Genomic DNA, 16,095 nt, shown 5'->3' with positions numbered 1-16,095 from the left:
ATATTAAAAGGCGGCTATTGGAAACCGTCGTGATCATAGTTTCGTTTTGTACAGAATTGAACCTCTATCACTCAAGAGGGAATGTTATATTTACGATAAACTATATCTTCTTATAAATGTTGGTTCATTCGCTCCCTAGTGACAGATGAATAATTGTTTGATCACCTCATTTATGTAATGTGGGCAAAAGGCACGGCTATTCATTCAGATATAATCCACAGATTCACATTGAGATAACTGCAACGAGAGAGACAGAAAGCACCGTGGTACATGGCGGAATAGACAAGAGAAATGGATAAAGAGAAAACGGCCTCAGACTCGAAAGGTACAAACATCACATGCAAAAGCCTCGGCTGCTCCAGGTGAGGCTCGAACTCACAACCTCGGCATTTCCCAAGCCTGTACTGTCATATAAGTACCGCGCGCTAACCGATTGCGCCACTAGAGCTGCATGTTTTGTGGTCTTTGTGCTCCCATCATACAGCTGCCTGTCCTACCTGTCTCACAAGGAAGAAGACAAAGAATCATCGAATCATTCAACACAGAAGGAAGCTTTTCAACCCATCGTGTCCATGCCGGCTCTCTGCAAGAAGCCTTCAGTTATTGAGACTCCATAGATTCTCGCCGTAGACGTGTTTTATTTTTTTTGTAATATATTGTTATTTGTAATGAATTTCGGTGTCCATGCGGGAAATTTATAATATATATTTGTGCATCTAGCTGTGAGTTGCAAATTAAATTGTGTGGAACATTGATAATCAAATTATTTGTGTTCATATATGTGTTATTATGAATTTATCTCTAAGTATCTCGGTGCTATAATTGTATTTACGTTTATTTGCGAGGTGTTTACAAGATGCAAAGATGTACACAGAAAATACATTTATAACAAACACACATGCTCCACAATACTATTATGAATAACTATGTTGCATTCAAATACATAAACACTAAAACAGATATACGAAATATATTTATAACCCACAGAACAAATTGCAACTTAACACAGAAACACCAAAATATATTTAGAGCTATCACTGATCGAAGAACATTTTACTCTCTGCGGTCCTCAGCAAATTCTGCTGTGCCTTTGTTTCCTGTGCTTGTGCTCGGTGTAAGGGAAGGTTTTGCCGAGCCGTGGTATATCGTTTCCCAAGGTAGGGCCGAAATGCGCTGTCTGAGGCCACGTTCACTGCTATAGTTTATTTTAATAATCGTTTGGAATTGTGTATAATGCATAATTACAACAGCTACAGATGTTTCATCCTGGTACACAAATCTACTGCCAAATTAGTTCAACCCCACACCCGCCCCAGTTGTTAAACTTCCCGCGTGGACATTGGTCCTAACTCGATTGATGTACAACTCGACCTACTGCAACAGGTCTCTCCTGCGCCAGAACTGGTCCAAATGCCCCGGATTCTGTAGCCCAACCTCGTGCACCTTTTATCCAGACATACGTTGCGTTTTCCAACCTCAATAGCGCGAGGCACTGGGAATAATCCATAGAATACCTTTGTGGTCCTGCTCATTAATTTCCTCAATTGCACCTGAAACTCTGACTGAAGAAACTCATCCCCTTCTTTCCTTATGTCAGTGGTTAGCACATAGATCACGACTTAAGCAGCTCCCATTCGCCCCTCAAAATGTTCTGCACCCATTCAGTGATGTTCTTTATCTGGCAGAAGGGAGGATACACACCACGCATGACTCACATTTGCCGTTGCAGAATGGTACTGACTTTCGAATCCCAATGACCTCAACTTATGTTACTTTTTAGTTTCAAAAGCAATGCACTGCGAATCCTGTAAATCTGAAATGAAATCAGAAAATGTTGGATATACTCAGCCAGTCAGGCAGCATCTCTGGAAAGATTTCTGATGACGGGGTTGTCATTAAATGTCATTGATATGGAGCGTCAACAATGCAATCCAGATACGGTCCGATATTGTAATCCCAAGCGCCAGTTTGTGGGTATTGAAACCAATCCGGATACCACGCATTAATCTGGTAGCTAACTTGTTGTTGTTGTTCTGGTAAAGTCGCAACAGCAGAGGACTGCAATGAAATATCCAACTCTTTAAGATAAATAATTTTTTTTACAATTAATAAAACGAGCCAGTCCCAAATGACATTCAATCATTAAAATGGTTCACTTCCGCCGTTTAATTTCCGCCATGTCTGCCGGGAAAAAACACAGGTTTTGGCTGATTTTTTTATTGCGGTTCATTGCTGTTGCGACTAGTTTACTTTGAACATTCTCCCTTTAACCATTCTCACAGAGGCCGCCTAACTGGTTCACGAGTTCTTGACATCAACGTTTACTCACCCCTGTGACCGCCACCTAGTGGTTAGGATGCAGCGCTCTCTCCTCGTCGGTACAGGTTCGATGCCCATTCCGGGATTTATTATATTAAAATGAAGCTTATTCAATTAATTTCATAACATTCTGTGAAAGATTAATAATTATTGCAATCGCCATTGATAACTTGTCACGTTTGATTCAGACTAAGGGAAATACATGGCAACAGAGAGCCTGCCAAACTTCCAACAATTGCGGTCTCTAAGGGCACGTATGATGTCAGCACACACCCGTCGAGGCCTCTCAAGTGCGCTTCTCAGAGCGCGATGTGCGTGCGCTGAAAGCCGGCACTGGGACAGTCAAAATGGCTTTTGACAGATCCAAAGCATTCCCTGAGAGAAGGGTTATTGCCGTCGGAGATTTGCGCTATTTTTCCAACTCTTGCCTAGAAAATCTCCTTCAAAATCTTAAGCCTGGTAAAGGTGACAGAGAGATAGATAGGCAGGGGGACACAGTTATATGCATGTCACAGAAAGAGAGAGACAGACAGGTGGTTTTCATGGAGAGGAGACAGTCCGGAGAGACAGAAAGCGAGGCAGACAGATTTTGAAAGAGAGAGAGAGAGAGTGACAGCCTAGGGGGAGGGGAGACAGGGTGAGTTTATTATGGTGGGGGATATAGAGAGCGACAATACTGAGGTGAGGGGGCGGCAAGACCGACCGACAGGGTGAGAAACGGATGGAGAAAAACTGGGTGGGTTGGAGATATGATGCGTGACAAAGAGAGTGATAGACGTGGAAGGCAGAAGGGAGGAGGCAGGCGGCGGAGAATAATGTGAGGGGGACAGACAGGGGAGGCAGAAACGGAAGACTGACGGAAGGCAAATAGAGAGCGACAGACAGGGGCAGACGGGTTTGCATGGTGGAAGGGGTCAGTAATTGACAGACAGGGGAGGCAGACGGGGGTTAGCCAGAAAGATAACACACTGGGCTCAGATAGAGTTAAAGAGAGAGAGACAGAAGGTGGGGTGAGGCAGTGAGAGTGAGAGAGAGCGGGTGAGACAGACGTGTAAGAGACAGATAAATAGAGAGTTTGGTGAAACAATCGAGGCAAACAGGGCAAAACGGCGAGAGATACAGATGGGGCAGACAGCAACGGCAGTCAGATGAGGAGACATAGAGAGAGAGAGAGGCATACAGGAGAGACATGACCAGAAAGACATAAGAGGAGGCAGAATGAGAGAGACATACGGCGGATCAGAGCGAGAGACAGACACGGGTAGGTGGGTGGGGAGAGAGATAGAGTGATGGAGACAGGCGGTGGAAAAAGACAGATGGCAAGACAGAGAGAGGCAGGTGGGGGAGAAAGAAGGAGGCGACAGACCGACAAAACACTGAGAGAGAGAGAGAGAGAAACCATACTGTAGCAGAGTGGGAATGTTACTGAACTACTAATCCAGAGGCCATGTCTGAAGATCGCCGAGAGGTAAGTTCAAATCCTGCCACGGCAGCTGAAGAGTTTAAATTGAGTTAATTACATGAATCTTGATTTGAAGAGCTAGTATCAGAAATGACCATGATAGTACTGGATTGTCGTAATAATCCATCTTGTTCACTAATGTCCTTTTGGGGATGAAATATGCCGTCCTTTCCTGGTCTGGGCTTTCCGTGATTCCAGACGGAGAGCAATGTGGTTGACACTTCAATGCCCTCGACAATGGCCCAGCGAAACACTCAGTTGAATCAAACTGCAGCGACAAAGTCGGCACTGCGGGAGTCTCTTCATCACACGGACTGCAGCGGTTACAAATAGTCGGCTCAACACCACCTTCTCCGGGGCAGTTTCAGAAGGGCAATAAAGGAAGGAAGGCCTTGGTAGCGACGCCCACATTTCTGATTTTATTTTTTTTTTAAACCTTGGACACAGGGAAAGAGGTCGACAGAGAGAGATATGGAGACAGAGGCAGACGGCGGGGTAATCGATGGGTGAAGCAGAGTGAGAGTGATGAAGAGACAGCAGGGAGATAGACGTGGGGAGAAAGAGGGAGAGAACCAGAAGGCGGAGTCAGATAGGCAGATCGGCGAGGTAAAGAGAGATAAACATTTGGCGGTGACAGAGTGAATGAGAGATGGGGAGACAGCTGTGGATAGACAGAAGTGAGTAGACGTACAGAGGGTTAGAGTGGGACAGACGTGGGAGAGAAATGGGCAGAAAACAGACCCGGAAAGACACGGAGAAAACGACGTGGTAGACAAAGAAAACGAGCTGGGGGAGCGAGGGACAGCGTGTGAGAGCAACAAATTGGGTGTGTTGGGATAGAGATTGACTGGAAGAATGGTGCATTGCGAGAGGCTGCGGTAGATAGATGATATGTTACAAAGACAAAGGCTGAGACGGTGTCGACGGGAGCAGGCAAACTGGTGAGCCAGAGGGGCAACAGAGAGAGTGAGAGAAAGACAGACGAGAGATAGGAAGGAGATAGATAGGGGCTGGGGACAGAGAGAGAGAGAGAGAGAGACCTACAGTGGTGGTAGAGAGAGAGCGACAGACCGTGTGGTGGAGATAACCGACTGAAAATGTAAAAGAAGGAAACAGAGTGGGTGAGGCTGATGGTGGTAGACAGACGGGAGAATGTAGAAGGGGAGAGAGATACAGCAGAGGGAAACGGGCAAGACAGAAATAGAACAGACGAATCAGACAGACACAGAAATGTTAAGGAGGGAGAGAGCAAGACTGGGGAGACAGAGAGGGTGACAAACGGGGGAGTTAAACAGGAGGGAGACAGGGATGTAACGAGAGAGACAGACAGTGATAGAGAAAGGTCGACAGACGGCGGGGCCAGACGGACGGAGAACTGCAAGGGACAGACTCGAGAGAAAGACGAGAGAGGGAAGGAGGGGAAGAGACTGATGGGCACAGACGGGGAGACAGAAATAGAGATAACAGCAGAGGAAAGAAAAATACAGAGGTAGTCAGACGGAGAGACAGGTGGGAGGGCCACAGAGAAAGACAGACGGGGTTTACACAAGTGGCGAGAAAGACGGAGGAGTGATAGGTTGGGCAAGAGAGTGTTGGAAACAGATGGGGAGACAGAAAGAAAGACAGACATGAGGAGACAGAGCACGAAAAACAAAAGGCGAGGCACTTTCCAGTTCCGCTCTCTCGTCCAATTTTAGTGAACAAAAATGTAATTGGCACTTTAAATAGTGTCGTGGAACATAATGTTGCAAAGAGACGATTATTAAGTGTTTGTGACAATAACTATGCAGATATAGGTCCCAGTGAGGAAGTGTAAATTATTTCGTATTGAACCTAAGAAAGATGGATCAGAGTATATTATACTTAGAAACTGTGTCTGACAATGATATTTAGGGGTGCAAGTACTGCAATATATCCTAATACCCCTGTTTTTGCTGGTCATCATTCTCGTATTTTGAACACCAAATGCCCCTTTTTCTGAAACTCATAATTTCCATGTATCCGAGCTCTGAATTCCCCATTTTTCAAGAGCTCCGAATTCATCTTTTTCAGGAGCTCCTTATCCCACTGTTTCAAGAGCTCCTAATTCCTCTGTTTCAGGCGCTCCTTATCCCTCTGTTTCAGGAGCTCCTAATTTCTCATTTCAGGAGCTCCTTATCCCTCTGTTTCAGGAGCTACTAATTCCTCTGTTTCAGGAGCTACTTATCCCTCTCTTTCAGGACCTCTTGATTCCCCTATTTCAAGAGCTCCTTCTCCCACTGTTTCTGGAGCTCCAAATTCAGCTATTTTGGAGCTTCTTATCCCTCTGTTTCAGGAGCTCCTTATCCCTATGTTTCTGGAGCTCCGAATTCTCAATTTTCTTGCACTCCTCATTTCTCTATTTCAGCAGCTTCTAATTCTCCAGTTTCAGGTACTCCTCATTTCCCTGTGTCAGGAACTCCAGATTAACCTCTTTCTGGCGCTCGAATTACACTGTTTCTGCAGCTCCTACTTCTACTGTTTCAGTAGCATCTTTGTCCCATGTTTTGGAGTAAATAATGCCCCTGTCACTGGAGCTCATACTTCCCCTGTATCAGGTGAACCTCGTTCACCTCTTTCTTCAACTGCTAACTCTCCTTTTCTGCTGCTCATAATTCCCCTGCTTAATAAGGTAAAGTGCCGGAGCTCATAATTTTCCTCTTCCTAATTACCCTATTTCTGGCGCTCCTACTTTCCCTGATTATGATGCCTCCTGCGAACGTCGCAGTATTTGGAGTTAAAAATTCCATTATAACTGTAGCTCTCTCGTAATGTCCCTGTTTATTTAGCTCTCTAATAATTTTCAGGTTTCTGTTACGGTCTCCTAATTCACCCATACCTGGAGGTACTAATTCCCCTGTTTCTGTTGATCCTAATTCTCCGTTTTTCTGGAGATCCTAATTCAACTGTTTCTTGATCCAATTTCCCGTCATTCGAGGGCACTCTCATTCCGTTGTTTCTGCAGATCAACCAATGCTGATGTTTCAGAGCTCCTAATTTCTTTGTTTCCAGAGCTCCTATATCCCCTGTTTCCGTAGCTGCTAGTTCCCCTGTTTCTGCTGCCCCATCCCAATTCATTCTTTTTATGAATAACCAAACTCCTCTATTTCAGCAGCTCTGACTTCTGCTGTATCTGGTGCATTTAATTCCACGTGTGTACACCACCTGAAGTAATGAAAGCCGTTTGCTTTAAGAAGCTGATGGCACATTTTCAACATTGTCGATCTGCGTGCATAGGCAGGACAAGCGGTGAAGTGAATATTCTTGCACAATATTTCTGTTTAGATGCAAAAAGCAGGAAATTGAATGCCTAGCGTTGCTTCAAACCTGAGAGGAGGTGACCCAGAGTTTAATGCGAATACCTGCTAATCCATTGTGATCTGCATGCGTGGCTCCGAATCGCATACTCGTCCTTATTGTGTAAAGCGTTTGAAGCCTCTTGTTGTTTTGTCAATCACGTAAATACCTTTAACTTTCAAGGATGATGTACTTTGGTCATGTCATGTCTCAAATTAAGATAGGTCCTGTAATTCCGGCCTGACTGGGTCTGTACGGAGTACGTACGCAACCGGCAAGCACCCACAAAAGCCCTTCTTTGACGTGCGAGCCGCATGCACTGAAAACCAGGTTTTCCAATGTCAAATTCTTGCTTGACAGACCCAACGCTTCTTCAGGAGAAGGACATTCGCGTGTGTATGCGCTATTCGCCCATCAATTGCCCAGCGAATGTCCTTAAATTGCTTGCGCCTGGGAAAAGCAGGTGCATAGCCTACTTTTATCAGCATAAGAGTTTTTAAACATGTAAAAAATATAAAAACATAGAAGGAAGATGTATTAACATTTTTATGTTTAAAAACTCTGTCCACTAAGGAAGTTTTATTTAAACCCAAAATATCAAACTTAAAAAAAAAATCCGAATAATTTATTTTTTCTAACACATTTGTTAACTTTAATTTAAATTAATATTACATACGTGAGGTGTTTTTTTTTACTTTTTAGGTGTGTTTGGGTGATGGGGGTGTTTTCATTCGTAATACTGAGAATCCCGACTTCCGGAGATGCTATTATTACGAATGATAATACTGTACATTCATTGGCTGTCCAGAGTCAGGTGAATTCAGCTTCTCCCTCCGCAGCTCCAAGACGTGAATGCGCTGCGAAGCGCGGGAAGAGAAGGCCTCAGATGCGGAGGGTGCAGGAGCAAAAGGTAGGTGTGGAACGTTATCACTATTTGCAGCCGAGCGCCTGGGGGAAGCCTAGCACAATGACTTCAGGCCCAATGTAGTCATCAAAGATAAAATTTACGTTCTTCTGTTGTTATTCGCAGGACTATGGAGAGGGGGACTAATTTATTCGCTCTCTCAGAGACACAGCACAGCCACGTTGGACCGAATAGCTATCTTCACTACCGTCAGAATATGCCGTTTTAATATAGAATGGGTTACGCACTTTACTGCCGGCTGCTCGTTGGTCCCGGGCCTTGAATCTCTCTTTGTGATTTTCACAGTGGAAATGCTAGAGGTCACGGATCATTTTGTGTCTGTCTAAACCGATATGCTGTCAGTCCAGGATCAATCTGTGTCTGTTTAAAAGGGATTTGCTCTCAGTCCCGGGTCATTCTGGGCCTGTTTAAAATTAAAGAACTCTCAGTCCAAGAGCATTCTATATCTGCTTCACAGGGATTTGCTTTCAGTCCCGCAAATTTCTATGTCTGTTTAAAAGGGATATGCTATCAGTCCCGGATCATTATGTGTCGGTTTAAAAGGGATGTGCTGTCTATTCCGGATTTCAAATTTCAAATTTCAAAAACTGTCTTTGGATGGTGTAGGAATTTAAGCTTGTTTGTGAGTTTGTGTAAGAGAGAGAGGGAGAGAGTGCAAACGTGTTGTGCGATGGTGCTTGGCATTTCATATCATGTATGAAAAAAGGCATTACATGGAATTTGAAGCCATGCCGATTTGCTTGAACACTCCTTCGCGGAATATCTTACAGGAGAAGAATCTGCTGTGGGATCTTGCCATTCCACATCTGAAAAAATGCAAAAAAACACAAGTTAGAAACATACGGATTCCAGCGAGGGCTTGCGTGTGGGCTTTGTGACATGATGACCTTAACCACCTTATTTTCAAATTCAAATCAAATCAAAACAGGACAAGACAAGACTTGACTGACTGACAGACTTTGTTTATATATATATATTTATATATATATTTATAAGTATATACATGTGTGCGTGTGAGTGTATACTTATATACAATGTATAACTCCCCGCTTTTTCACTTTCACAACAAATGTGATTTTTCTGATCTGCCTGCACTGGACTCTATTGCTTTTGTCCACTTTCGCAGCACAAGCAGCTGCTGTCGGATCCTGATATTGCATATCTGAAAAACAGCAGAGAGACACACGTCACTTTAAAAGATGGCCGTTGCCTCCCACATCTTCCCTCGTGGCTTGTCATCCACCATGGGCTGACGGTGCCTGTTGGTATTTACTGGGTGCACACCCTTATCTCCAATGGTAAACATCTAGACACACACAGCCTTCGTTCGATCTAAAAATAAATACATTATTAATTGATTATATATTTCTTGAAATCAAATCAATTTAAATTTTTGTTAACTAAAATTCTTATCAATACATTTCTTAAAAAATTAAGTAGATAAATGTTATTAAATTGTTTTTTTTCTGGAGGGTTTTACTTCCCTCCGTCCTTCCTGCCTGTCTATCACCTTGGGCTTCAATCACCTTACCAACCCCACGTGTTTCGGAGCCCCACACTCACTCACGCACAGCACATTTGCGCTCAGGGATGATAGAAATCCCACTTTATTCTTTTAAAAGAGAACTGCTGTCAGTGAAGGGTCATTCTGCACCTGTGTAAAAGGGATGTGCTTGCAGTTCCTGATCATTCTGTGTCTGTTTAAACGGGATGGTTGTAAGTTTAGGTTCACAATTTTTTTCTTAAATACAGATTTTCTCATAGTCCCGGATCACCATGTATATTTTGAAAAGGAGTCGGATTTCAGTTGTGATGAACGAATTGTTAAGCGGTTGTGTTCCAAGTTCGAAGCCCAGCTAAAGTGCGCGCACAGATCGCAGCGCTTCTGTTCATTTACTTGAAATATGCTAATCTTTTCCAAAACCCACTACTTTGTACAGCTATTGCCCCGAATTTGCTCCTAATATAAAAAACAACAATTTTTTTCCTCGTGGCAGCAGCCGCGTGGCTTAATGGATAAGGCATCTGAGTTCGATTGTAACTGCGGCGTTATCGGAAATTTGCAGATTTGAGTCGAGCCGCGGTAAATTAACTCGCTGCACGAAATGTTATATTCTTTGTCGTCATTCTGCTGCAAAACCAGCCATCTCGTACAGTCACTGACCTGAAGGAAAGGAAGGCTGTTTGCTTTAAGAAGGTAATGGCACATTTTCAATATCGATCCTGTTGCACGGACAGAACAAGCGGTGAAGTAGACTTTCTTTAACATTATTTCTGTTTGAATGCAAAAAGCAGCAAATTCAATTGCTGATGTAGCTGCTAATAGGAGACGAGGTGGCTGCGAATGACAGGTGATGGACGTCTAATCCAGTGTGCTGTGCAGGTTAAACAATTGATTCCTTCGGTTACTTTTTCAATCATATTTCATGTCATGGCCAAATTCAACATTTCATGACAAGGATGCTGCACTTCGGTCATGTAATGTTCAAATTAATAATATATTGATCAAAGGGAAAAAATTAGTAGGGCTATGGTCATTTGGGACTAATTAGATAGGTCTCTGAGAGACAGCACATGCAGGATGGGCCGAATAGTGAACAACCGTCAGAGTCTGAGACCTACGCTTCTCGCTGTCGGCGGCTTGTTGGTCTTGGGGTAGGATTGTTTTGGGATTTTCAAATTGAAATGCGAGAGATCCCGGGTTCAAAGCACGAACGAGCTCCGCCAGCTTTTAGTCAAAGATCCGCTTCTCACAGCCGGTCGACATGTGAGAAAAATTAAGAATGAAAACGTGTGATTTCGCAGAGTTGTTCCCACTGCGTTAAAATCGCAGAGTTTCACAGGAACAAGGTGACATTTAATAACTGAGTAAAATTAAACTCTCTCGGATATACTCGGCTCGGTGCCTCATTGGACAACCTAAACCAGTATTTAATTTCGGTCAATACTTGATCAGGAAATCTTCCTTTCTGCACGCATGAGCTCATCTCAATTGGGATAAGCATACATTCAGCGTCAATCTTAACTTCAACGTGATACACACTCTGCCCTGAACATGAGTGCGTCCTGTTAATCTAGCGCTGAAATGTTGTGAGAAGATGGCTTTTGAATTAGTCCCTTGGCTGCCGAATTCAAACGTACAAGAAATCAATCCGGAGTGATCAAGCTGCCTGGACTGATTAAAAGGCGTTGACAACCTATATTTTAGGAATTTTAAAGACTTCTGGCCTCAACATTAGCTTCAAAGTATCGGATCATAAGCACCACTCCCATTGTCTGGTAATGGTTCTGCTGTTCCCACTAACACCTCCTCTGGACCATCCTTTGTTACGTTATTGCCCGATTACCACCCACTTTGGCGTTTCCCATTGTGCCATTTATTAATTAATCACTGCTGCGTTTCACTTTATCACAGACGCTCGCTTTTGTCCTTTCTCGCTGCCTATATTTTCCAGGCTCTTTTTTTGTTGAAAAAAATCAGTAATCTTTAACTTTTCCCTAAAAGATCGGCGTGATTATCCGACTGAACGTGAAAACGTGTAAATTGGATTTGTCAGGTTGGTTTTAATTCCCTCCCTCCTTCCTGCCTTCTATCACCTGGGGCATCATAACCGTCCCAGCCCCATGTGGTCCTGAGCCCCACGCTCATTCACGCACAACCCAATTGTCTTCAGGAATTATAGAAATCTCACTTTATTCTTTTAAAAGGGATCTGCTGTCAGTCAAGGGTCATTCTATCTCTGTGTAAGACGGATATGCTTCAAGTCCCGGATCATTCGGTGTCTGTTTGAACCGAATGGTTGTCATTTCCGGTTCATAATTTGCACATGGAAGTCCGATTTTCTCATAATGCCGTCTCATCCTGTATAGTTTTAAAAGAAGTGTGAGTTCAGCTGCGATGATCGAATTGTTAAACTATTGTGTTTCAAGCTACATTGACGTTGCCTGTGCCCGTGCGCATCCATATCGCAGCGCATCGATTCATTACTCGAAATATGTTCATGTTTTCCGAAATGCACTCCTTGATCGAAACCTTGTCCCAAATTTGCTCTCAATATAAACAGCAACAAATGTTGCGCGGACGGTAGCTGCTGCGTGGCGAAATGGACAAGACGTCTGACTTCGATTGTTGAACGCAATGTTATCAGAAGATTGAAAGTTCCAGTCCTGTTTGCGGTCAACCATCTCGCCGCATGAAATATTATATTCTTTGTTTTGATTCTGCCTCAAAACCAACCATCTCGTTCAGTCACTCACCTGAAGTAAGGGAAAGCTTTAAGAAGCTAATGGCACATTTACATCACTGCCGATCTGTTGCACGGGCAGAACAGGCGGTGAAGTAGACTTTCGTGCATATTATTTCTGTTTGGATGCAAAAAGTAAGGGATGGATGTCTGACGTTGCTGTAAATGAGAGACGAGGTGGCCGAGAGGTTCAGGCAATGGATTGCTAATCCAGTGTGCTCCCACTCTCGTCGTTATTGTATTAAACATTTAAGCCGTCGAGTTTATTTGTCAATCACATTTGACCTCAAAATTCAACTTTTACTGACAAGGACGCTGCACTTTGTTTAAGTTGTGTCTCAAATTAATAATACATTCATCAAAGGGAAAACATTAGCAGGACTATGGAGAGGGGGCCTCATTAGATAGGTCTCAAAGAGTCAACACAGGCACGATGGGCCGAATAGTAAACTACCGTCAGAATCTGAGAGCTACGCTCCTCACTGTCGGAGTCTCGCTTTTCTCAAAGTATGATGCTCATTTAGCGATATTCATAATTAAAATGCAAGAAGACACGAGTTCAAATCCAGGACGACCCCTGCCAACTTTTAATCAAAGAACCGCTTCTCAGCCAATGGACATGTGAGAAAACGAACATATTTCAAATTAAAACTTGTGATTTCGCTCCGTTGTTCCCACAGCATCCAAATCATCGAGTTTCAGAGGAGCAAAGTGAAACTCGTCGAACTGAGTAAAGTTAAAGTATCTCAGATGTACTCGACTCTGTGTTTCATTGGACAAACTAAACTCGTGTTTGGTTCCGGCCAATACTTGATCAGTTTATCTTCCTTTAGCACGCATAAGCTCACCTCCATTGAGATAAACATACATTCCGCGTCTATCTCCACTTCAACGTGAAACATACTCTGCTTTGAATATGAGTGCTTCCTGTTTCTCTGGCGCTGAAAAGATGTGAGAAGCTGGCTTTTGAATCAGTCCCTTGGCTGCCGAACTCAAACCGTACAGGAAATCATTCCGGGATGGCCAAGCTGCCTGGTCTGATTAAAAGACGTTCACATCCTTTAATTCAAGCATGTTATAGTCTTCTTGCCTCAACATTAGGTTCAACGTATCGGATCACGAGCACCGCTCCCATTGTCTGGTAATGGTTCTGCTGTTGCAACTAACACCTCCTCTGGACCATTCTTTGTTACTTTATTCCCCGATTACTACCCACTTTGCCTTTTCGCATTGTGCCATTTATTATTTAATCACTCCTACGCTCCACTGTATCACAGACATCCCCTTTTGTCATTCCTCGCTGCCTATTTCTTCCAGGTGCTACTTATGTTGAAAAAAATCAGCAATCTTTAAATTTTTCCTAAAATTTCGGAATGATCATCCGACTGAACGTGGACCCGGGTTCTTCATCCACAGAACCTGCACGACCTGCTGAGTTTTACAGAATACTCTGTTTTTGTTCATTCTGTTTCCATATCCCTTTTAAGGTGATGTGCTGTCTATCCGGGGTCATTCTCTGTGTCTCTAAAATGCTGTGCTATCAGTCCCGGATCAATCTGTGTCTATTTGAAGGGACGTGCTGTCTGTCCCGGATTTCAAATTTCAAAAACTGCCTTTGGAATTTTAGTTTATTTGTGTGTTTGTGTAAGCGAGAGAGTGCGTGCAAACGTGCTATCCAATCTTACTGTGCATTTCATGTCATGTGAGAAAAAACGCATTACATGCAACTTGAAGCTACAGTGATTTGATTGAACGCGCATTCGAGGACTGCCTGACAGGAGAAAAATCTGCTGTTTCATAAATCCATGCTGACTTGGAACGATCCTGTCACTGCTATACAAATGTGCTCCTATTTCATCCTTAATAATTTATTCCAACATTTTCCCCACGACTGATGTCAGGCTAACCGGTCTATAATTACCCGTTTTCTCTCTCCCTCCCATTTTAAAAAGTGGTTTTACATTAGCTACCCTCCAGTCCATCGAAACTGATCCAGAGTCGATAGACTGTTGGAAAATGATCACCAATGCATCCATTATTTCCGGACCACTCCCTTAAGTACTCTGGGATGCAGACTATCAGGCCCCGGGGATTTATCGGCCTTTAATCCCATCAATTTCCCTAACACAATTTCCCGCCTAATAAGGATATCCTTCAGTTCCTCCTTCTCACTCGATCCTCGGTCCCCGAGTACTTCCGGAAGGTTATTTGTGAACCAAAGCTTTTGTTCAATTGGTCTGCGATTTCTTTGTTCCCCATGACATGAATCCGACTGCAAGGGACCAACATTTGTCTTCACTAATCTTTTCCTCTTCACATATATATAGAAGTTTTGCAGTCAGTTTTTATGTTCCCGGCAAGGTTCCTCTCGTACTCTATTTTCCCACTCTTAGTTAAGCCCTTTGGCCTCCTCTCCTAAATGCTAAATTTCTGCAAGTCCTCAGGTTTGCTGATTTTTCTGGCTAATTTATAAGCCTCGTCCTTGGATTTAACACTATCCTTAATTTCCCGTGTTAGTCACGGTTGAGCCACATTCCTCATTTTATATTTACTCCAGGTAGGGATGTACAATTGGTGAAGTTCATCCATGTGATGTTTATATGTTTGCCAATGCCTTTCCAACGCCCTTTAAGTGTCATTTGCAAGTCTATTCTAGCCAGTTCACGCCTCAAACCATGGAAGTTACCTTTCCTTAATTTAGGACCCTAGTTTCTGAATTAACTGTGTCACTCTCCATCTGAATGGTTCGCTGGCTGTGAGAATTCTGCATTGTGATTGGCTGCTAGACAGCTTTTTAACGTCACAACACCTCATGCGATGGAATTCCCACTAAACTCTACTGGTTTTAACTGCACATCGAAAAGGTCAGACTTCTCGCTACTGAGATCATGAGATATTTACCTGCACCACTGACGTTGTTAGGACACTGTAATGGCAAATAAAACTGCCGCTTTCAAGTCAGAAATTCAGCCAGTGTGCTGTGCGGAACTGCTACAGTCAATGTGACCTGCGATGTAGGATCCTCATCACTCTATTTAAATACGCCGCAAATACTGCCTGCTGCACCCTGCGAATGTCTGGTTTTTCAGGCGTTTCCTGGGGAGGGCTTATAATGAGGCGTTAGGGCCTAAGTTTCCATCCGGGGTGCTGGCAGAGCACTGCATGACGATTGACATCATAATTTCAGTGAAACCAGAAGGCGGGCCGGTAAGCTTTTGCACCGCCGCAAAGCATGAGCTGAATTTTCCAGCATAGTGGTAAAAGCTGGATAAAACATAGCGATTTTAGCGAGAGCTTGCGTGTGACATGTTGAACTCCTTCCACCTTATTTTCAAATACAAATCAAATCAAGACAAGACAAGACATGACTGACTGACTGAATTTGTTTATGTATATTCATATGTAAATATTTATATATAAGCAAATTTACATACATTCCCTACTTTTTAACTTTGACTACAAATGTGCTTTTTCTGTTCTGCCTGCACTGGGCTCTATTACATTTGACATCTTTCACAGCACACGCAGCTGCTGTCAGATCCAGCAGAAAGGCACTCGCGACTTTAAAAGATCGCCTTTGTTGCCCACATCTTTCTCCTGGTTTGTCTTCCACCATGGGCTTACTGAGTTTGGGTATTTACTGACTGCACCCCCTGATTACCAATGGAATTCATCCAGTCACCCAGCCTTCGTCCAACCAAAAGTATACAGATTATGAAACAATTATTTATTTATTTAAGTCAAATCAAATTCAATTTTTTGCAATAAAATTGTAATTTTTTTTTTTATTATGATAAATATACATATAGTTTAAATTGGCTTTTTGTCTT

General features: G+C 43.2%; 1 non-coding gene across 1 annotated transcript; it reads right to left on the bottom strand.

The window, feature by feature from the left end:
- Nucleotides 1-354: 354 nt before the first annotated feature.
- trnai-uau (transfer RNA isoleucine (anticodon UAU)) lies at nt 355-448 on the bottom strand. Its single transcript has 2 exons — nt 411-448; nt 355-390 (listed from the first exon to the last, which is right to left on the bottom strand). It is a non-coding gene; the product is annotated as a tRNA-Ile (tRNA).
- Nucleotides 449-16,095: the final 15,647 nt, after the last annotated feature.

Source organism: Pristiophorus japonicus, unplaced genomic scaffold, assembly GCF_044704955.1.
Source record: "Pristiophorus japonicus isolate sPriJap1 unplaced genomic scaffold, sPriJap1.hap1 HAP1_SCAFFOLD_60, whole genome shotgun sequence".
NCBI classification, from domain to species: Eukaryota; Metazoa; Chordata; class Chondrichthyes; family Pristiophoridae; genus Pristiophorus; species Pristiophorus japonicus.
This window is presented reverse-complemented; position numbering and strand designations above follow the sequence as displayed.